This window comes from Hemiscyllium ocellatum, chromosome 6 (genome assembly GCF_020745735.1).
Source record: "Hemiscyllium ocellatum isolate sHemOce1 chromosome 6, sHemOce1.pat.X.cur, whole genome shotgun sequence".
Lineage (NCBI taxonomy): Eukaryota > Metazoa > Chordata > Chondrichthyes > Orectolobiformes > Hemiscylliidae > Hemiscyllium > Hemiscyllium ocellatum.
Genome location: NC_083406.1, coordinates 92,778,333 through 92,801,462, shown reverse-complemented (window position 1 = coordinate 92,801,462; position 23,130 = coordinate 92,778,333). Strand labels below are relative to the sequence as shown.

The window sequence follows — 23,130 nt, the reverse complement described above, 5'->3', positions numbered from 1 at the left end:
TTTCAATATGCAGGTGGATTGGGAAAATAACATTGATAGTAGATGGCTTTTTGGAGCAACTTGTGGTGAAGCCCACTAGAAAACAGGCAATACTGAATTTAGTGTTGTTCAATGAGGCAGGCTTAAGGTGAAGGAGCTCTTAGGAAGCAGTGATCATAACATGATTGAATTTAATCTGCAATTTGAGAGAGAAAAGATAGAATCAGAGGCAACGGTATTTCAGCTGAATAATTGCAACTACTGAGGCATGAGGGAGAAGCTAGGTAGAATTGACTGGGAGAGGAGCCCAGCAGGAAAGACAATGGAACAGCAATGGCAAGAGTTTCTGGGAGTAATTCAGGAGACACATCAGACATTCAGTCTGAGGTAAAAGAAGGATGGTGCAGGGAAGATGAGGCAACCATGGCTAACTAGGGAAGTCAGGGACTGCATAGAAGCAAAAGAGAAAGCATGTAATGTGGCGAAGGGCAGTGAGAAACCAGAGGATTGGGAAGCTTACAAAGACCAACAGAGGGCAACAAAACAAGAAATAAGGAGGGAGAAGATTAAATATATGCGTCAGTTAGCCAGTAATAAAAAGGAGATCTGTAAGAGTTAAGTAAAGGGCAAAAGAGAGGAAAAAATGGACATTGAGCAGTTGGAAAATGACGCAGAAGGCATAGTAGTGGGCAACAAGGAAATCTTTGGGTAAAAAATGAGGTCTGCAGATGCTGGAGATCACAGTTGAAAATGTGTTGCTGGTTAAAGCACAGCAGGTCAGGCAGCATCCAAGGAATAGGAAATTCGACGTTTCGGGCATGAGCCTGATGAAGGGCTCATGCCCGAAACGTCAAATTTCCTATTCCTTGGATGCTGCCTGACCTGCTGTGCTTTAACCAGCAACACATTTTCAACGGCAACAAGGAAATGGCTAAGGAACTGAATAGTAACTTTGTGTCAGTCTTCACAGTGGAAGACACAGTAATATCCCAAAAATTCAAGAGTGCGAGGAGACAGAGCTGAGTATGGTGGTCATCATCAAGGAGAAGGTGCTAGAGAAACTGAATGGTCTGAAAATGGGGAAAAGCAATAGAAACTGCACATTCTGCCTGTTCTGCTGCTGGACATAGTTCATTCCAAACAAAGTTCTTTTAATGCAGGAGCAAATTATTGCAGATGCTGAAATCTGTTAACAAAAAATGAAGTGCGGAGGAGGCAACATTTATACAATGGTGGGAGTGAGGCTGGGGGAGAAAGGATGTTGATAACAACATATTGCCTCTCCACACTTTACGTCAGGTCTGAGGAAGAGTCATCGAGATTCAAAATGTTAGCTTGCTGTCTCCATAGAAGCTGCCTGACTTGGTGATCTCCAGCATTTTTTGGTTTTTCAGTTCCATTCCCTTTGCCTGTAATGATTGAACGTCAAAAATTATTGAACCACATTGGCAAGAAACTTGCATTTTGAAAAGAAAATTAGGGATAGTTAAAAACTCTACTAATGTTTACTAATTAACCCTGGAGAAGCTAACATGAGGATTTTATTTTAGTATCAAAATGCATATTATACAGACGGCAATACAGGCCTTTTGGAATTATATAATTATGCACTAGCAATCCAATGTAAAGTTATCGGTGTGACACTACTAATTCTATAATGGTTCACATGTCCCCACACATCCCGAACACAAATTCTATTTCTAATTTGGATGAGTGAATAGAATAGCCCAACGTGTCCCTACTTGCTAACTTTTGCGATCCTTTTCCCTCTAAGAATTCACATCATTCGACAACTGAACATGACCCGCCCTGTCTCCCAAGACAGCCCATCATTGCAGCGCAGAGTGGGTTATAACTTCGCCTCCACTCTCGCCCACCTCGTGAGGCGATTGCAACTTGAGCGGTTGCCGGGCAGCGGGCTTGCGTCACGTGACAATGCGGTCCAATCAACGCTTACTACTCGTCGAATGGTGTCTTTGTGACAGAAGGCGGCTGTGTTCCAACGTTCCAACCCCTGCAGCCGGGCTCAGGTTGTACTCATCCCCATTCCGGTAGGTACGTGGACTGACTACTTTTCGTACGTCTTTCACAGTTTGTTAGATAAAGCCCACCTTCTGAACATCCAGCAAAATTAGCTGTCCCAGCTTGTATATGGGGAAAGCTAACTGGAAATACACTTGCAGCATGGAACAATGGGATCGACTTGTTGCTGAACAGAGTTCATGAGGGATGATTATTTAAACTGTAGTAAACTTTGAGTCTGGGTTCTATCTTAATGTTCGAGATTCATAACCTGTGGCCATCTCTATACTATCGTGCTGTTCTTGATGGTGACAATTAAAAAAACTTTTCTCACGATTTCTTTTCCTGTGAACATTCCCATATTCCGGGCCCAAGGCTTTATTGTGTTCAGTACTTGCTTAATTTATGCTCTCAGTTTTATGCTGATTGGGCATCCCAATCACTTGCATTCATTTAAAAAAACTGCTAGTGGATTTGCACTCTTAATATCATAATATTAGAACCTGGTAGTCCATAATCTATAGCTTTTAAACTGAACATAAAAACTTGTAATTCACATTTTGTCATTTGCTACTCTCACCTTATTTATTTAGTTAAAAAAGTCATGCAATACCAGGTTGTAGCCCAACAGGTTTATTTGGAAGTACAAGCTTTCGGAGTGCTGCTGATTTGTCAAGTGATGAAGGAAAACACTCCAAAAGCTTGTACTTCCAAATAAACCTGTTGGACAATAATCTGGTGCTGTGTGATTTTTAACTTTGTCCACCCCAGTCCAACACCAGCACCTCCACATCTTATTTATTTGCATCAGTTCTTGGTGCCAGTGGTAAAATATAACATTATGTAGTATTATCAATGAACAAGCGTGGTTGGTATGGTGTCAGTCAAGCAAAGAAAATCTGTGTGAAACTCTGAAAAGGTTAATACTGAGGCATGCCAGAAACATCTCACAAAATGATATGCAGGTTTGATTAGGGTGAGGCATAAGATCTTGAAATAAAACTCTCATGGATTTTGTCAATGTCTATCACAATTATATAAATTGTATCTAGTTGCTCTTATGTGATAAACAGCATCTTATTTATGACTAGAGCATCTTATAATTACACTATCAGGGTCTTTTCATCAACTTCCAGACCAAGCAAACTATGTACTGTCGATCCTCTCCAAGAAAGGCTTGTTGTTACTATCCTCTACTTAGCATTAGTATGGAGAGCTCATGCAACCTAATGGACAGAAGTGTGGGTTGTTCATACAACAATCTCTTCCATTTTGTAAATAGCAGGAAGAATACATTTTTCAGGAGCATATTATCTAAATGTTGAGATAGCTCATAGCTCTGAGATACAGAGAGAAATGGTTATCCTCATGAATCAAGTATAAAAGGGTAAAGTCACCATTGTTGCAGGTGACCATAGTGCTGCTGTTACATTAGTGAAAGCTGACTGGTGATGAGTTTAACCTGAGGGTCAGCATGCCTCTGATAAGGTGCAAAGTTGAAAGATGGGACGTTCATGGTGACCTCAACCAATGCAAAAGTTGCACCCATGCGGTTGGTGACTCTCTTCATCACAAACTAGCCTATACTATGTATGCAGGTATATCAAATAATTAGGAAAGTTAATGAAATATTATCATTTGAAGGTTCTAGGGAGTGTTGCCGAATAGAAGCCTTAGCATGCAGGTTCAGAGTTTCTTGAAAGAGTTGCAGATAGGTAGAATAATGAAGAAGGTGTTTGGTATGCTTTCTTTTATTGGTCAGAGCACTGAGTGTTGGAATTGGAAGTCACGTTGCAGCTGTACAGGATGTTGGTTAGGCCATTTTTGGAAGATTGCATGCAGTTCTGGTCTCCTTCCTATAAGAAGGATATTGTGAAACTTGAAAGGGTTCAGAAAAGATTTACAAGGATGTTGCCAGGGTTGGAAGATTTGAGCTATAGGGAGAGGCTGAATAGGCAGGGGTTGTTTTCCCTGGAGCATTGGAGGCTGAGGGGTGACCTTTATAAAAGTTTACAAAATCATGAGGGGCATGGATAGGATAAACAGGCAAGGTCTTATCCCTTGGATAGGGCAGTACAGAACCAGAGGGCATAGGTTTAGGGTGAGAGGGGAAAGATATAAAAGGGACCTAAGGGGCAACCTTTCCATGCAGAGGGTGGTGCATGTATGGAATGAGATACCAGAGGAAGTGGTGGAGGCTGGTACAATTACAGCATTTAAAAGGCTTCTGGATGGGTATATGAATAGGAAGGGTTTAGAGGGGTATGGGCCAAGTGCTGGCAAGTGGGACTAGATTAGGTTAGGATATCTAGTCAGCATAGACGAGTTGAACTGAAGGGTCTGTTTCCGCGTTGGCTGTCTCTATGACTCCATGAGAGGAATTGAATGAAATAACAGGGAAGTTAGCTTCACTTCCTGTGGACATTGGTGAGACCACACCTGTCATACTGTATTATTGATCACTTTATTTACAGAAGGATGTAAATATGTTGGCATTTTGGATAGTGTTTTTTGGACTAATCCATGGATTGGCTGAGTTGTCTTTTGAGGAAAGGCTGGAGAAACCAGGTTTGTATCTGATAGAGCTTATAAGAATAAGAGGTAACTTGACCGAAACATGTTAAATGGTCTGAACAGAGTAAATGTGAAAACTATATTCCCTTTTATGACCTCTTCAGTTCAACTTGTTCATACCAACCAGATATCCTAAAATAATTAGTCTCATTTGCCAGCATTTAGCCTATATCCCTCTTAAACCCTTCCTATTCATGTACCATCCAGATGCCTATGAGATATTAGAACTGTACCTGTCTCTACCACTTTATCTGGTAGCTCATTCTGTACATGCACTATCGTGTGCATGAAAAGGTTGCCCTGTAGGTCCCTTTTAAATCTTTCCCCTCTCACCTTAAAACTATGTCCTCTACCTTTGGACTGTCCTCCCTTAGGAAAAAGACCCGATCCATTTACAATATCCATGTCCCTCGTGATTTTGTAAACCTCTATATGGTTACTCCTCTGACACTCCAGGGAAAATAGCCCAGCGTATTCAACCTCTCCTTATAGCTCAAACCCTCCAACCCCAGCAACAGTTCTGTAAATCTTTCTGATCCCTTTCATGTTTAACAATATCTTTATTATAGCATGGAGGCCAGAAGTGAATGCAACATTCCAAACTATTTTTTGAATGGTTTTAAAGTGGAGGTAAACAGATTTTTATTAAGCAAGGTGTGAAAGGTTATCTGGAGTCAGGAGGAATGCAAATTTGAAGTTGCAAACAAATCAGAGATGTGATCTTATTGAATTGCAGCTGTCTGCTACCTCATAATTTGTGATCAGAAAGTGTTTTGATATTGATGAGCTGCCTTGTAACATTTACTTGCCTGATACCCATGTTGCTGTGCACCAAGCATATTAATTCACTTTTGCTTTTGTAAATTTGTAGTTTTGTTTTTAGTATTGTCTCATTATATTCTATTTATTTGTTTTGTTAACACTATATTTTACAGGAAAAGAATGGAAAGAGCATAGCTTTGTCATCAAAAAAGTATATTTTTCTGGAGACCTATTGTGTAAAGTTTTCAGAATGCAATATCCTGTGCTAAGAGGCTAGGAATCTAGGTGGAGAACAGCTTTAGTGATTGAATTGTACATTAATATGGAACCATTAAACTATATATTTTACGTATTTTCAGTTTAATTTAATTCGGAGTCCTATCGCACAGAGACAGACCCTTTGATTGAACTAGTTCATACCAATCATGTTCCCAAACTAAATTAGTCTCAGCTGCTGGTGTTGGCCACTATCCGTCTAATTTTCCCTATTCATGTACATATCCAAATGTCTTTTAAACATTGTAACTGTACCTGCATCCATCACTACCTATTGCAGTTCATTCCACACACTAACCACTCTGTTTAAAAAAAAGTTGCCCCCATGTCGTTTTTAAATCTTTCTCCTCTCACCTTAAAAATATGTCCCCTAGTTTTGATCACCCCCAATCTTGGCAAAATACCTTTCCACCTTATCAGTGCCCTTCATGATTTTAGAAACTTCTATAAGAGAAACCTAGTACTCTGTGGGAAGCTAGGGAAGTGACTGCTGGGCCTCTTGCTGAGATATTTATATCATCGATAGTCACAGGTGAAGTGCCAGATGACTGGAGGTTGACTAACGTGCTGCCACTGTTTAAGTGGCACGGTGGCACAGTGGTTGGGGGCGGCATGGTGGCACAGTGGTTAGCACTGCTGTCTCACAGTGCCAGAGACTCTGGTTCAATTCCCGCCTCAGGCGACTGACTGTGTGGAGTTTGCACATTCTCCCCGTGTCTGCGTGGGTTTCTTCCGGGTGCTCCGGTTTCCTCCCACAGTCCAAAGATGTGCAGGTTAGGTGAATTGGCCATGCTAAATTGCCCCTAGTGTTAGGTGAAGGGGTAAGTGTAGGGGTATGGGTGGGTTGCACTTCGGCGGGTCGGTGTGGACTTGTTGGGCCGAAGGGCCTGTTTCCACACTGTAGGTAATCTAATCTAATCTAATTTTAATCAAAAAAAGAAGGGTGGTAAGGACAAGCCAGAGAGCTGTAGACCTGTGAGCCTGACATCGGTGGTGGGCAAGTTGTTGGAGGGAATCCTGAGAGACAGGATGTACATGTATTTGGAAAGGCAAGGACTGATTAGGGATAGTCAACATGGCTTTGTGCATGGGAAATCATGTCTTACAAACTTGATTGAGATTTTTGAAGAAGTAACAAAGAGAATTGATGAGGGCAGAGCAGCAGATGTGATCTATATGAACTTTCCTCATTCCTGAAGAAGGGCTCATGCCCGAAATGTCGATTCTCCTTCTCCTGGGATGCTGCCTGACCTGCGCTTTTCCAGCAACACATTTTCAGCTCTGATCTCCAGCATCTGCAGTCCTCACTTTCTCCTATATGGACTTCAATAAGGCATACGACATGGTTCCCCATGGGAGACTGTCAGCAAGGTTAGATCTCACAGAATACAGGGAGAACTAGCCATTTGAATACAACTGGCTCAAAGGTAGAAGACAGAGAGTGGTGGTTTTTCAGACTGGAGGCCTGTGATCAGTGGAGTGTCACAAGGATCGGTGCTGGGTCCTGTACTTTTTGTTATTTACATAAATGATTTGGATGCAAGCATAAGAGGTACAGTTAGTAAGTTTGCAGATGACACCAAAATTGGAGGTGTAGTGGACAGCGAAGAAGGTTACTTCCGATTACAACAGGATCTTGACCAGATGGGCCAATGGGCTGAGAAGTGGCAGATGGAGTTTAATTCAGATAAATGCGAGGTGCTGCATTTTGGGAAGCAAATCTTAGCGGGACTTGTACGCTTACTGGTAAGGTCCTAGGGAGTGTTGCTGAACAAAGAGACCTTGGAGTGCAGATTCATACCTCCATGAAAGTGGAGTTGCAGGTAGATAGGATAGTGAAGAAGGCGTTTGGTATGCTTTCCTTTATTGGTCAGAGTACTGAGTGCAGGAGTTGGGAGGTCATGTTGCAGCTGGACAGGACATTGGTTGGGTCACTGTTGGAATATTACGTGCAGTTCTGGTCTCCTTCCTATGGAAAAGATGTTGTGAAACTTGAAAGGGTTCAGAAAAAAAATACAAGGATGTTGCCAAGGTTGGAGGATTTGAGCTATAGGGAGAGGCTGAACAGGCTGGGGCTGTTTTCCCTGGAGCATTGGAGGTTTGCAAAATTATGAGGGGCATGGATAGGATAAATAGACAAAGCCATTTCCCTGGAGTGGGGGAGTCCAGAACGAGAGGGCGAGAGGGGTAAAATATAAAATAGAACTAAGGGGCAACTTTTTCACACCTCCGTGATATGTGTATGGAATGAGCTGCCAGCGGAAATGGTGGAGGTTAGTACAATTGCAACATTACAAAAGCATTTGGATGGGTATATGAATAGAAAGAAAGGGTTTGGAGGGATATGGGCCGGGTGTTGAAAAGTGGGACTAGATTGGTTTGGGATATTTGGTTGGCATGGATGGGTTTGACCGGAGGGTCTGTTTCCATGCTGTACATTTCTATGACTCTAACTCTATAACCAATAAATCTCCTGTGCTCTAGTGAAAAAAGTCTCAATTTTTGTAATTGAAACCCTCAATTCCTGGCAATATCCTGGTAAATCTTTCCTGTATCCCCTCAAGTTTAATAATATCCTTCCTATTAAAGGTGAATATACAGTAGAATTGTTCAAACTAGATGGATATTAACTAGATGGGTTGGTGTGTGTTGGTAATAAGTTGATGAGATGAGTGTCAGCTGTATATAAATTGGAGCAGAGTAATATTTGGTTGACCTCAAATTGGAAGAGAGATCATTAAATATATAAAAGATTAATAGAGTGGAAGAATAGCCTTGGGGGAGTTCCATATTAAGGTTGAAGTGTTCAGGGCTTTCTTTTTTCTGTAATTCATACTTGGAATTTGGTCATTGTATTTTTAAAAATTGCTTCGTAGGAAGTGTGCAGTTCTGGTTAGGCCAGCACTCATTGCCCATTCCTAATTGCCCGACAGCTGAATTACTTGCTTTGCCATTTCAGAGAACAGTTAAGAGTAAACCACATTGCTGTGGGTAGAGAAGTTTAATGTGGTGTACATGATGTTAGTAAGTTCATTCAGAAAGTAAGGAGGCATGGGATACAGGGAAATTTGGCTGCCTGGATACAGAATTGGCTGGTCCATTGAAGACAGAGGGTGGTAGTAGATGGAAAGTATTCAGCCTGGAGCCCGGTGACCAGTGGTGTTCTGCATGGATCTGTTTCGGGACCTTTGCTCTTTGTCATTTATAAAAATGACTTGGATGAGGAAGAGGAAGGATGGGTTAGTAAGTTTGCCAGTGACACGAAAGTTGGTGGAGTGGTGGATAGTATGGAGGGCTGTTGTAGGTTACAACGGGACATTGACAGGATGCAGAACTCGGCTGATACATGGTAATGGAGTATAACCTGGAAAAGTGCAAAGTGATTTGTTTTAGAAGGTCGAATTTGAATGCAGAAATCAGGGTTAAAGGCAAGATTCTTGTCAGTGTGGAGGAACAGAGGGATCTTGGGGGTCCATGTCCATGTCCTCAAAGTTGCCACCCAAGTTGGTAGGGTTGTTAAGAAGGGTTATGGTGTGTTGGCTTTCATGAGCTGGGTGATTGAGTTTAACAGCCACTAGGTTATGCTGCAGCTCTATAAAGCCCTGGTTATACCTACAATCTGTGATGCTGCAGAGAATATAGCCCCAGCCTTTTCAGCCTCTCCTTTGTAGCTCAAACCTCCCAACCCTAGCAACATCCTTGTAAATCTAGGAGAAAGTGAGGACTGCAGATGCTGGAGATCAGAGCTTAAAAATGTGTTGCTGGAAAAGCGCAGCAGGTCAGGCAGCATCAAAGGTAGGGAGGAGGGACTTGGGGGAGAGACATTAGGAATGCGATAGGTGGAAGGAGGTTGAGGTGAGGGTGATAGGCCGGAGAGAGGGTGGGGGCGGAGAGGTCGGAAAGAAGATTTCAAGTCAAGAAGACGATGCTGAGTCTAAGGGTTGGGACTGAGAAAAGGTGGGGGGGGAGGGGAAATGAGGAAACTGGAGAAATCTGCAGTCATCCCTTGTGGTTGGAGGGTTCCTAGGCGGAAGATGAGGCGCTCTTCCTCCAGACCATGGCAACACGACGCCTGGAGGAAGAGCGCCTCATCTTCTGCATAGGAACCCTCCAACCACAAGGGATGAATGCAGATTTCTCCAGCTTCCTCATTTACCCTCCCCCACCCCCCCACCTTTTCTCAGTCCCAACCCTCAGCTCAGCACTGCCCTCTTGACCTGCAATCTTCTTCCTGACCTCTCCGGCCTATCACCCTCACCTCAACCTCCTTCTACCTATCGCATTCCCAACGCCCCTCCCCCAAGTCGCTCCTCCCTACCTTTTATCTTAGCCTGCTTGGCACACCCTCCTCATTCCTGAAGAAGGGCTTATGCCCGAAACGTCGATTCTCCTGCTCCTTTTGATGCTGCCTGATCTGCTGCACTTTTCCAGCAACACGTTTTTAAGCTCCTTGTAAATCTACCCTACTTATGTGGGTAGGTAATGGCATAATAGTTCTGTTAATGGGCTAGAAATCCAAAGATCCAAGCTAATGCTCAGGGGATGTGGACGCAAGTCCCACCAGAGCATACAGCAAAATTCAAATTCAATTAATTCAAATTCAGGAAGGAAAAGGTACCATCCTTAACTGGTCTGGTCGATGTGTGACTCCAGACCTTCTGCGATGTGGTTAGTACTAACCTTGTTAAGTGACCAGATTTCCCTAAAGTTGAGGCAAGGACTGTCATTGAACCCTTATTCCCTTAAACTTGCCATGCTTTAATTTCTCATCCATGACCAATATACACTTCCCTTGATGTATCCCAACTTGAATATCTATGCATTCTTGACTCGTGTCCTTTTCTACGCCCTACCACATTTTCCACCCTGGGTAACAATACCAACCTGCTAACAAAGGATCAATTATCTTGACACGTGAGCTCAAGTGCTTCAAGAGATTTAGCCTTCTGTGGCAGGTCACTGCTGGCCTCTGTAGCCTCCTAGATTGGGACTAGATTTCCAGTGGGTCAGGTGGACATGCTTTACCAGTGGCTGTGCCAAGGTAACCATCACGGAGGGACATCCCATGACTCTTGGGCCTTATTTCCTCCTCGAGGTTTCATGCTGTATTCTGAAAAATATTAAATCAGAGATATGAGAGTTAGTATTGACTTGTGTGGTTAAGCAGGAAGGAAGACATTTTGTGCACTTCTGTGACATGGCTGCAAGGGGCAATAGGATAAAGATGAGGGTGAGTGAGTGTGTCTGCTCAAATGGGGGATGTGAGATGTCTGGAAAGAGGCAAAAAAAAGAGCAGAACTGTATGTGTGTTGTGTTGACTTTGCTGAAAAAGGGCTTTGCACCTGAAAGTGTAATTCCACTTGTCTTTCCTGTTCTCCTGATGTCCAGGATTCTACTGCTCAGAGGAGCCAAACCCACCACTTAACTTGTCGGCCATTTCCATCCATGTTTGCTTGGCTGGAGAATGTGTCTTATTCCTTCCACTCTTGGGGAAATTGTCTCCTTGCAGCATTCCCACGTGTTTTCTCCATTCTTGTGGTTTTTGCACCTTCAAAAGTCCATGCCCATTTGCACCTTTGTCACCTATGTCATGGGCTCTTTTAAATTCGAAATCCTTTCCTATTACAGTTCCAGCATATCAGCTAATTGGGGAGGCAGTGGAACATTAATACATGGCTCTGTCAAAGGGGCTCAGCAAAATGGGCTGACTTTTTGTTGCCACTTCAGCAATGGCTAAGTTGAGAAAATGTTGCTACTCACCCCTGAGAAGCACATGTTATCCCCACTTGTGAATGTTAATCAGGCAATCAAATTTATAACTGTTTAGAGAGAATTATCAAACCCTAAGGTTAAAAATTAAGAATGTGAATTGTATGTCCCAACTATTGTTGCTAAGTGTTCCAATGAGGTTATTACTGAGATTATTTCTCGGTTTTTCGTGTCTTTACTCTGCTTCAATCATAAAACTTGGTCAAGAGCATGAAATCACCACTTGGGAAATCATGGTCCTACTTCTGAACATTTTCTGAATCCACTTGATATTTCACCACAACTAATCTAATGCTGCGAGGCACCTTTCAAAACATCTCGCTTAATTTAAGTATGTTGTTATCCAGAAATATAAAAATAATGATCCCATTGCATTGGTCATTAAGTCAAAATCATGAGAAAATTTGTCTTTAGCCTTTCCTTCTGTAGCGCTATGATTAAATAAGATTGGCTTATTTAATGAGGATGCCATTTAGAAAATGGAAGCTGCAGTTTCAGATTGATGAAATATGATTGTCCTGATAGCTGATACTCACCTTATAAGATGACCACTGCCCATTCCCAGGACTGTATTTGGACAGATTTCCTGACCGTGAGCCAGTTGACAATTGAATGCAGCCAAGCCCCTGGAATGCGACTCTGCCCCTGCCTGTTGGTACTGAGATCCTATGACAAACAGTGCTTCCCTTCTCTACTTTACTGGACAGAGGCTGACTCCCAGCCTAGTTTCCAAAAGGCCATTTGGTTGAATGTTTGCCGTGCAGGCAGCTGCCACAATCTTTCAATGGTAAATTGACATCCTGGTTCACTGAATTATCCTCGTCTCAATACAGATCTCTATTGACAATTAATTGTCTATGTGGAATAACATGTCAAAACTAATAGTCTTTGGTTCTGTTTGCAATGTTAATAAGCACAGCAAAGAAAATATTGGTCTGAGCATACAGGTAGGCAGTAAGTAAATGATTGCTAGTAGAGCAGATCAGTAGCCCTGAGATGCAGCTTGGTCCAATCTGTGAGTTGGGTGCTATCCCTGTGCACAGAATGTCCTTGCTGCATTTTCTTAATGTTAGTTGCCTCTGCACCCAGCAGTGCAGGTCTGCTTGCTAAGTGGCCTGCAAGTGGATCAGTGAGATACCATCATGTCCCTGAGTGGTTAGTAGGTATTGGTTGCCAATGTCTGTGAATGAGGGATGTGTGCAGCTGTCGTCGGTGAATTCTAGATATTTTCTAATCAATCTGCTGAGCAACGTGGAGGATCCTCGCAGACAGCAGTGAGCTGAAGTCACCGGGTAATTGTGCTGAATTTCATGTTGACAATTCTCAACGTTGAGCTCGTTTTTCCTCATTTGATAAAGTAGGAAGTTGAATATTAATGAGGCAAGTTGCAATCTAAAGAAGGTTTTTAACAAGCTGCAATTCTCCTTAATTGGCATCTCTTTTTTTGCTGGTGTGAAGTATACCTTGCTGCTGGCAAATACGTGAAAGCATCGAGATGCTCCCAGTGTCGAAAGAGGTCTCACCAAACTTCTTATCTGATTCTGCCTCAATTCTTGCCAGAGCCCATGTCACTCAGATCCAATAGGGTTTTGCCAATAGACTTTCTCTTTCCAGCCCACACAGAGAAAAGGGAAACACATCTAATCTTTTAACTCTGAGCTACAAAGGATTCAAACCCATTCTGGAACCTGAGCGCACAGTCTGAAATGGGAGAGCAGTATATAGATGATGATTATCATAAGATAAATCAGAAAGACCAATTATTCCATTTAGTTTGGTTCATTCATCAAGAATATTGTTCAATATATTATCTAGTAGTCACAAATAGCTGATTGCATTCTTGATTCATAAATAAAAAGTGAGTAATAGATTGTCGTTGAGCATGTGAGCTCTGTGATTATCATGACATGGTTTATATATTACATTTTTTTTCCTTTTGTGTTTAGTGGAATGCAAAGATAGAAAGCAAAGTGTACAAACGTTTTCTGCCTTTTTGTTTGCTTTATTTTCTTGGTTGCTGCTTATTAGTAGGCAATAGAACTTAGGGGATTGATACAGAAATCGTGAACATCATTACCAGTGGGTTTCCTGAGGAATTTCTTGAGACCAGTTTGTTTCATAGATTCATAAGTAAAACAAAACAGCAAAGACTGCAAAGCTGAGTGGATGAGATGCAGGTAGATTTTAGTATACTTGAAAATGAAGGCAGGTGAATTTCAGTATAGATAAATGCACAATGCTTGAAAGGATCTAGGAATGGACCATTGGCTAAATGGGAAGAAGGAGAAAGTGAGGAATGCAGATGCTGGAGATCAGTTAAAAATGTGTTGCTGGAAAAGTGCAGCAGGTCAGGCAGCATCCAAGGAGCAGGAGAATCGACGTTTCTGGCATGAACCCTTTTTCAGGAATGAGGAGAGTGTGCCAAGCAGGTTAAGATAAGCAGGCTATCTTGGCACACTCTCCTCATGCCTGAAGGGCTCATGCCAGAAACGTCGATTCTCCTGTTCCTTGGATGCTGCCTGACCTGCTGCGCTCTTCCAGCAACACATTTTCAGCTCTAAATGGGAAGAAGCTAATGTTCATGGCAAATGAGAGTCCTGCTTGATTGTAAATTGATATTTTCTAATGATTTGGCTCAGAGATGCTATTATACATCTCTGGAGCAGGTGGAACAATTCCATGTCTCCTGGCTGCCACTGCAATACAAGAGGCCGTTGACTATACATTGAAGCTGTCATAACACTGCTTGTTGGCAGGGAGTAAAACAAATGGTATATTGGAATTTGTTACTGTCACCAAGCCAAAATTGACAGTAAATTTAATCAAAACTGAATGAAATGCAGATGCTGTAAATCGGAAACAAACAGTTCAACAGAAGAGTCACTCGACCTGAAAGGTTAACTCTGATTTCTCTTCACAGATGCTGCTAGACCTGCTGAGCCATTCCAGCAATTCCTGTTTGTGTTGAAGGTGAATTTGCCATGTTTAAATCACTGCTGTAACCACACCTGAAACACTGTGTGTGATTCTGAAAGTGATTGTGTGAAATTTCTATTGCAACTACTGAAAGGATACAAAGAGAGCAATAAGAAGGGCGACACGGTGGCTCAGTAGTTAGCTCTGCTGCCTCACAGCACTAGGGTCTCCAGTTCAATCCCAGCCTCTGGCAACTATCTGTGTGGAGTTTGCACATTCCCCCCCGCATCTGCATGGGTTTCCTCTGGGTGCTCCGGTTTCCTCCCACTCACTAAAGATGTGCAGATCAGGTGAATTGGCCATGCTAAATTGCCCATTGTATTAGGTGCATTAGTCAGAGGGAAATGGGTCTGGGTGGGTTACTCTTCGGAGGGTCGGTGTTGCCTGGTTGGGCTGAAAGGCCTGTTTCCACACTATAGGGAATCTAATCTAATCTAATAATTGAGGGATGGAGGAAAAGGATTGTGAAAGGCACATATGTAACTGGGCATTGTCTCACGAGAAAAGCGATAACTGAGAGGCAATTTGAATGGTATGCTAAAGTCTGTAGCAGGTTATGTAAACCGTATTTGTTATTAACTAATTGATGGATTGATTCCCCTGTTATCATTGTATCATATGATCACCAGAATGTTAAAATACAAAGTAGGTGCAGATTTTTTTTATCATCAAAATGTTTTCTGCAGAAGATTGCGGTACTGTTCTAATTATTGAGCAAAAACCTTGAAATTGTGTTAGCATGGACTGTGTGTGATAAAAGAATATCAGAATACAGTAAATTTAATGAAAGAGAAGGATTACCAAGTTCCATATTGAACGGTGGTTGTTTGTTCGGCATGAATGCGCAGAAAACTTATCTTTTTTGCACCAAATTAGAACACGGGGCTAAAACAGTGTCATTGTAGCCATTCTTGTGGTTAGATAGCGATTTTTATTAGACAGTGCTGATCTAAACAATCTCCATAAAATTCCCCTATTGTAACATGCAATTTTTAAACCATACCTTTTAACCCCGTGGCTGTCCAGAAGTGCATGCATTAGTTTAATGATTTTAGGGTTAATGGTAGGTGTCTTGTCCCTAGTCTGGGGGATTTCAAGACGAGGTGGTCCATTTTTAAGGTGAGATGGGAGACTGTTAAAGAGATGACAGGCAAATTTCCCTTTACATAGGGTGGTTTGTGTGAGGAATGAAGTTCCTGGGGAAGTGGTGGATGTGAACACAGTTACAATGTTTAAAAGACTCTTGAATAACTATATGAATATGAAAGCTTTGGAGGAATACAGGCCATGAGCAGGCAGGTAAGGCTAGTTTAGTTGTGATTATGTTTGGTATGGACTGGTTGGACCGAAGGGTCTGTGTCTGTGACTATGTGAAGGATTCCCAGAATTTAACCGTAAATATACCTTCTACCCAGCTTTTGGATGAAATGTTAAACCAACTGTTTGGATGATTTCTGTAAATATCATGACTTTAGGTGAGAAAAATGTTCTCCTTCAATCAACATCACTAAAGCAAGTTAACTGTTCATTTATTTAATTGGCATAATATGATCTTGTATTGCAAGAATGATTGCTGTAGATCCCCATGTAACTCATAGTCATAGAGGTATACAACATGGAAACAGACCCTTTGGTCTAACTCATCCATGCCGACCAAATATCCCAACTCAATCTAGTCCCACCTGCCAGCACCCGGCCCATATCTCTCCAAACCCTTCCGATTCATATACCTATCCAAATGCCTCTTAAATGTTGCTATTGTACTTCCTCTGGCAGCTCATTCCATACATGTACCACCCTCTGTGTGAAAAAAAGTCGTCCCTTTGGTTTCTTTTATATTTTTCCCCTTGCACCCTAAACCTATGCCCTCTAGTTTTGGACTCCATGACCCCAGGAAAAGACTTTATCTATTTATCCTATCCATGCCCCTCATGATTTTTAAAACCTCTGAAAGGTCACCTCTCAGCCTCCAACGGTCCAAGGAAAACAGCCCTAGCCAATTCAAATCCTCCAATCCTGTCAACATCCTTGCAAGTCTTTTCTGAGCCCTTTCAAGTTTCACAACATCTTTCCGATAGGAAGGAGACCAGAATTACACACAATATTCCAACAGTGGTCTAACCAATGTCCTGTACAGCTGCAACATAACCTCCCAACTCCTGTACTGTTGCCTCACAGCGCCAGGGACGCAGGTTCGATTCCAGCCTTGGGCGACTGTCTCTGTGGAATTTGTACATTCTCCTCGTGTTTGTGCAGGTTTCCTCCGGTTGCTCCGTTTTCCTCCCACATCCAAAAGATGTGCAGGTCAGGTGAATTGGCTATTCTAAGTTGCCCATAGTGTTCGGTGTATTAGTCAGGGGGAAATGGGTCTGGGTGGGTTACTCTCCGGAGGGTAGGTGTGGACTTGTTGGGCCAAAGGGCCTGTTTCCACACTGTAAGGAATCCTCTAAAAAACATCTAATCTACTCCATACTTTGATCAGAAAAGGAAAGCATATCAAACGCCTTCTTCACTGTCCTATCTACCTGCGACTTCACTTTCAAGGAGTGTTTCAAAGCAATTCATTCAAAGTGATTTGAAGATGCTTCTGCCCATTTGTTTTTCTCCCGCTATCAAGCTTTCCCCAGGAAGGATATAGTGTGGTGCAAACATATCCACGACTGTTGTGGTTCTGCTCGCCGAGCTGGAAGTTTTTGCTGCAAACGTTTCGTTCCCTGGCTAGGGAACATCATCAGTGCTGTTGGAGCCTCGTGTGAAGCGCTGCTTTGATGTTTCTTCCGGTATTTGTATTGGTTTGTTCTTGCCGCTTCCGGGTGTCAGTTTCAGCTGCAATGATTTGTATGTGGGGTCCAGGTCGATGTGTCTGTTGATGGATGTTCTTGCCGTTTCCGGGTGTCAGTTTCAGCTGTAGTGGTTTGTATATGGTGTCCTGGTCAATGTGTCTGTTGATGGAGTTTGGGGATGAATGCCATGCTTCTAGGAATTCTCTGGCTGTTCTCTGTCTGGCTTGTCCTATGATAGTGGTGTTTTCCCAGTCAAATTCATGTTGCTGGTTGTCTGAGTGTATGGCTACTAGAGATAGCTGGTCGTGTTGTTTTGTGGCTAGCTGATGTTCATGGATGCGGATTGTTAGCTGTCTTCCTGTTTGTCGTATATACGATTTATACGATCAAATCAACGGAACACCCATGGGATCACCAATCTCGGGACTCATAGCAGAGGCAGTTATGCAAAGGTTAGAACATACAGCCATACCACAAATCCAACCCAAACTCTGGATCAGATATGTTGATGACACCTTTGTAATCATCAAAAACACAGATATAGAAAAAACACACCGAATCATCAATGCCACACTCACAGGAATCCGATTCACACGAGAAGAGGAAAAGGATAGCCAACTCCCATTCCTAGACGTGTTAGTAGAGAGAACACCCAACGGAGAATTCACCACAAGGGTACACAGGAAACCAACACACACAGACCAAGTCTTAAACTATGAAAGTAACCACCCCAACACACACAAACGAAGCTGCATCAGGACACTATTCAAAAGGGCCACAACACACTGCAGTACACCAGAACTGCGAAAAGAGGAAGAGGAACATCTATACAAGGTATTCGCCAAAAACGGGTACCCACGCAACTTTATCACCAGATGCCTAAGAGATAGACCGAGGAACGAGGACATGCCACAACCAAAAGGACTAGCCACTCTACCATACGTCAGGAGCGTCTCAGAACTGACAGCCAGACTACTGCGACCCTTAGGACTCATAACAGCACACAAGCCAACATCCACGCTCAGACAACAACTCACTAGAACAAAGGACCCAATACCCAGCATGAGCCAAACTAACGTAGTTTACAAAATACCATGCAAGGACTGCACAAAACACTATATAGGACAAACAGGAAGACAGCTAACAATCCACATCCATGAACATCAGCTAGCCACAAAAAGACACGACCAGCTATCTCTAGTAGCCATACACTCAGACAACCAGCAACATGAATTTGACTGGGAAAACACCACTATCATAGAACAGCCAGAGAATTCCTAGAAGCATGGCATTCATCCCCAAACTCCATCAACAGACACATTGACCTGGACACCATATACAAACCACAACCGCTGAAACTGACACCCGGAAACGGCAAGAACATCCATCAACAGACACATCGACCTGGACCCCACATACAAATCACTGCAGCTGAAACTGACACCTGGAAGCGGCAAGAACAAACCAATACAAATACCGGAAGAAACATCAAAGCAGCGCTTCACACGAGGCTCCAACAGCACTGATGATGTTCCCTAGCCAGGGAACGAAACATTTGCAGCGAAAACTTCCAGCTCGGCGAGCAGAACCACAACAACGGATACCCGAGCTACAAATCTTCAATCAGATTTTATATCCACGACTATTGTCAATAGTAAGCTGACAGGAAATTTGTTTCTGTGGGAGCAAATTAGAATGTACCAGTGGCATGTAATGCACTTGCTTGCAGTCCAACTGAACATGCAAAAGTTCAACCTTAAAGACAGTTATATTGTGCTGGAATTTGAGCCTTGGGGTGTCACCTTGGTCCCTCTTGGCTTCTTTCTTCCTCCAAATGGATTCTTTGTTTTCTTATGATTTTAAAAAGTTGTTCCTCAGATGCCTCATTCCTGTTTGACCTTCAGATGCAGACAATTTGATGCTAAAGAGAACCACTGGCAGATCTGGTCTCACCTGATATCCACTGAAGTGCAGTGTTCAAAAGGTATTCCTATATAGCAGTTAGGTGTAAGGAGTAAGATGCAAGACTTTTGATTGGTTTTGTTTCCTTTTCTGAAAGCAACGTTCTGGGGTGTTGACGTCTGGTGTTATGGAAATGTATCATCTAAAGTAGACATGGGCATTTTACGGCCCGCGGGCCGTATTCGGCCCTTTGGTCGCTCCTGTCCGGCCTGCATGAGGTCAATCTTAAATTAGAACATAAATGAAAAAGTATTTACGCCATGCACACAATACAACTGTGTTGCTTTTGTTTTGAAAAGGATGCTTTTTTTTATTTACGTATGGACGCACATGCACATGTATGTGCGTGCGTGAACAGCTAAAAGTGATGCTTGCTGGCTAACCCTCAATGTCAGCTCACGCCAAAATAAGGAAGGTTGATACCAGAATGCTGTGTTTTTAACAAGACATGGACTGCTAGATATTTATTTACAGAAATCGGATGTAAAGCCGGGTGCTTGGTTTGTGGTGCACAAGTCACTGTGTTCAAGGATTATAATTTGAATCACCACTATGTGACCAAACACGCCGAGAAGTACAACAACTTGTCTGATCGAGAGCGGACAAGGGAGTCGGGTGCTTTGCTAACTAAGCTGCATACCCAGCAAAGACTTTTTACTAAACTTCACATATCCAGAGATGTAGTTGTCAAGACAAGTTATGTCATATCCCACAAAATTGCCAGAAACAGTAAACCGTTTTCTGATGGAGTTTATTAAGGAGTGCTTGTTGGACTCTGCAGAACTAATATGCCCGGAGATAAAGGAGACATTTGAGAATGTGTCCCTCTCCTGACTCAATGTAACGAGAAGGACTGGGTACATCGCGAGAAATCTGGAGCTTTAGCGGTCAACTTTGACTTTGACTTTTTTTCCTTGGCTTTGGATGAGAGCTGCAACGTACGTGACACAGCCCAGCTACTCATCTTCGTACGTGGGATAACTACGGACTTTAAAATCACAGAGGAGCTGGCAGCCATGCAGTCAATGAAAGGAACAACAACTGGTAATGATTTGTTCATAGAGGTAAATGCATATTTGGACACGTTGGGACTAAGCTGGCAGGTGTGACAATGGATGGTTGTTCAAATCTAATGGGAAAAACTGTTGGACTCTTAAAGAGAATGCAGGATAAAGAGACAGAAATTGACCCTGAACAGAAATTGGTATTTTTGCATTGTATTATACATCAGGAAGTGTTGTGTAAGTCAGTGTTAAAAATTAACCATGTGGCTGATGTTGTAACTAAAATAGTAAAATTCGTCAGGGCAAGAGCTTTGAATCACAGGCAGTTTGTTGCACTTTTTGAGGAAAATGAGACTGAACATCATGACATTGGCTACCACACAGCTGTCAGGTGGCTCAGTCTGGGCAAAATGCTGAAAAGTGTATGGGACCTGAGAGAAGAGATTCAAGATTTCTTTGTGAAGGAAGGGAATGGCATTCCACAGCTTTCAGATGCAGACTGGATTGCTGACCTTGGTTTTGCTGTTGATGTGACTGCACTTATGAATGAACTAAATATGAAGCTGCAGTGCAAGGGCCTTTTTGTGCATGAAATGTACAACTTGCTGAAGGCTTTTATGAGAAAGTTGCAGCTTTTCTCAAGCCAAATGGAGGACAACATTCTCACCCACTTGCCAACACTGAAGGAAGCCGCACCTTCAGCTGATCACCTCCACAGATTAGAAGCACTGCATGGTGAATCTTCAAGGTGATTTCAAGATTTTAAAACGGTTGAGAATGAAATGCACATGACTTTTTTCCCCATTTACATGGAATGTGGAGAATGCACCTAGTGTTCAGCTTGAACTCATTGACCTGCAGTCTGGCACACTTCTGGCAGAGTACTTTAGGTCAGTCTCACTGCTTGATTTTTACTCTTCCCTCAGAGGAGAGCTTTCCACACATGAGGCATGCTCAGAAGATTCTAGTCCTCTTTGGATCTACCTATACATGCGAACAGGTATTCTCAGTGATGAAGTTCAACAAATTCAAATACAGATCCTCGATCACTGACGATCGCCTCTCAGCTGTCCTTCGCATATCCACCTTAGACATTCAACCGGATTTCAGTGCATTTGTTCAAGCCCAAAACAGACTGGATGTTTCTCACGAAACAAGTAAAATGAACTGAAAAACATCAAAAGCACTTATTGCTTTTTGTATAGAGTTGTTTGTAATACTGAACAATAATGAAACAACTCTTCATTATTGTTAAAAATAAAATGAAATACTGAAGTTATTGTTTTTACTGTTTATTTCTTCTATATTTGACCTACTCCACAATTTCATATCTTTATTGTAACAGAATATCCTTTATTCTTTTGATTATTAGTTTCAGTGCAAAACTATATAATTTAGTACTTTTTACAATGGGAGAAAATTAATACTGAGCAGAATTATGTTCAACTTATTGTTGGTTTGGCCCTCCAACACAACTCTGGTTTCTCATGTAGCCCCTTGGAAGAATTAATTGCCCACCCCTGATCTAAAGTGTCAATATATATAAATAACTGGCTGGTATATGTATGTTGGAATGTTTGGAAAGAACACTTTGCAAAGCAAAGGAGACCATCTGCAGCAGGGCAAATAGCGTATTTGCACAGAACTCACAAGATGCTTGATTGGGAATGCTGAATCATCTTTATGATTCATCCAAATCAGTGATGCAAAAGAGAATGTTACCACTAATGTGGACCCAAACGTTCTAGCCATCATGCGTAATTGACCTGCTGATCATCCAACTGCTTAACGGAGAGTCACTACAGGCTGTGTTTAGTTGCCAGGGCAGCAGATCTCAAACAGGGAAATGAGTAACAGGACCTCCAGCAGCAGCAGCAGCAATGATGTGGGAGGGCACTGAGCAGGTGAGCTTGAACAGATTTGCTCTGGAGGAAAGGGTTCCTTTGTTGAAAAGAGACCTCGTGGGGAGAGGACCAGATAGACAGATAAACAAAGGATTTCCTCAACCAGATATAAACTACAGATTTAATTCAGTGTATATGCTCTATTCTACTATTTTAACCTTCATTTCCTTTCGTGTTTGTAAAGACCTGATGCCAGTGAAATAAAGAATCTCTGTTTCGTGATCTTCAAGCTGTCTGTGTGCTTAAATCTCCCATCACCAGTAAAGGGGCCTTGTCACCTAGTCACCACCCTCCCCTTTCTCCTGATGGCTCATGGACTGACATTGAATAAAGCCATCGTAACTATTACCTGAGTACTTGTAATTGATTGGACTTTATTCAGAGTTTGTTTACACACGAAATGTGTGCTAAGGAACTTGAACCCATTGTGCACTGTCTCTGCAAATAAATGCAGTGCCTGAAGAGTATCATGTATACAGCCAGTAAAGCCCTGCACAGGGCAAGCTCTGTATTCTGGTAAAGTCTTGTGCGTGCTCCACCTCCTTTTCTCTTTGGGGTGGGGGGGGGGAAGAAAGCAACATGTTCTGCTTCTCTTTCACACAATTTGTCAGTCGCCCTCCTTGTGCTACAGTGGATGGTAATCTGATCAATGAAGCAAGTATCGGCCATGCCAGTCTGAAAGAAGCCAACAGCAAGAGAATTATGGCCACTGTCACTTTAACAGTGGTAATTCTCACCCTGCTCTGAGGCTGCAAGTTTACTTACGAGCGCTTTCTGTTAAACAGAGGCATGTAACACACTGTTCCAAGACGAGCTTGAGGTGAGACAATTGCTCTGTGAAGACTCTGGGTGGTTATGGCCATCTGCTGAGAGTCCTTCTTCGCTGCCTCTTCACTCTCTGAGCACTTGTTACCTTTTGCTTTTTCTCCCTGCTGCAGACAAATGGGGTTTAGAAATAAAAGCATCAATAATGGAATACGTGGTCTGAGGAGAACATTTTTAAAATGAACATCAGTACTTGCACCATGCACCTAACAGTCCATGATGATTTTATTAACCTTTAAAAGACAGTACAAACCATCAAAAATTCTAAATTGATAGCAACTGGTGCAAGTCATT

General features: G+C 42.4%; 1 protein-coding gene across 5 annotated transcripts in view; it reads left to right on the top strand.

The window, feature by feature from the left end:
• Nucleotides 1-1,953: 1,953 nt before the first annotated feature.
• The window catches only part of trmt9b (tRNA methyltransferase 9B), a 54,040-nt gene continuing 32,863 nt past the window's right edge, over nucleotides 1,954-23,130 (top strand). For 2 of the 5 annotated variants that reach the window (XM_060826784.1, XM_060826780.1), the window contains exon 1: nucleotides 1,954-2,030. The gene's annotated coding sequence lies outside the window, so the exon portion shown is untranslated. Of the gene's footprint in view, nucleotides 2,035-14,302; nucleotides 14,353-19,085; nucleotides 19,126-23,130 lie in introns of those variants that run through there. The other 3 variants (XM_060826782.1, XM_060826781.1, XM_060826783.1) reach the window with 3 other exon arrangements.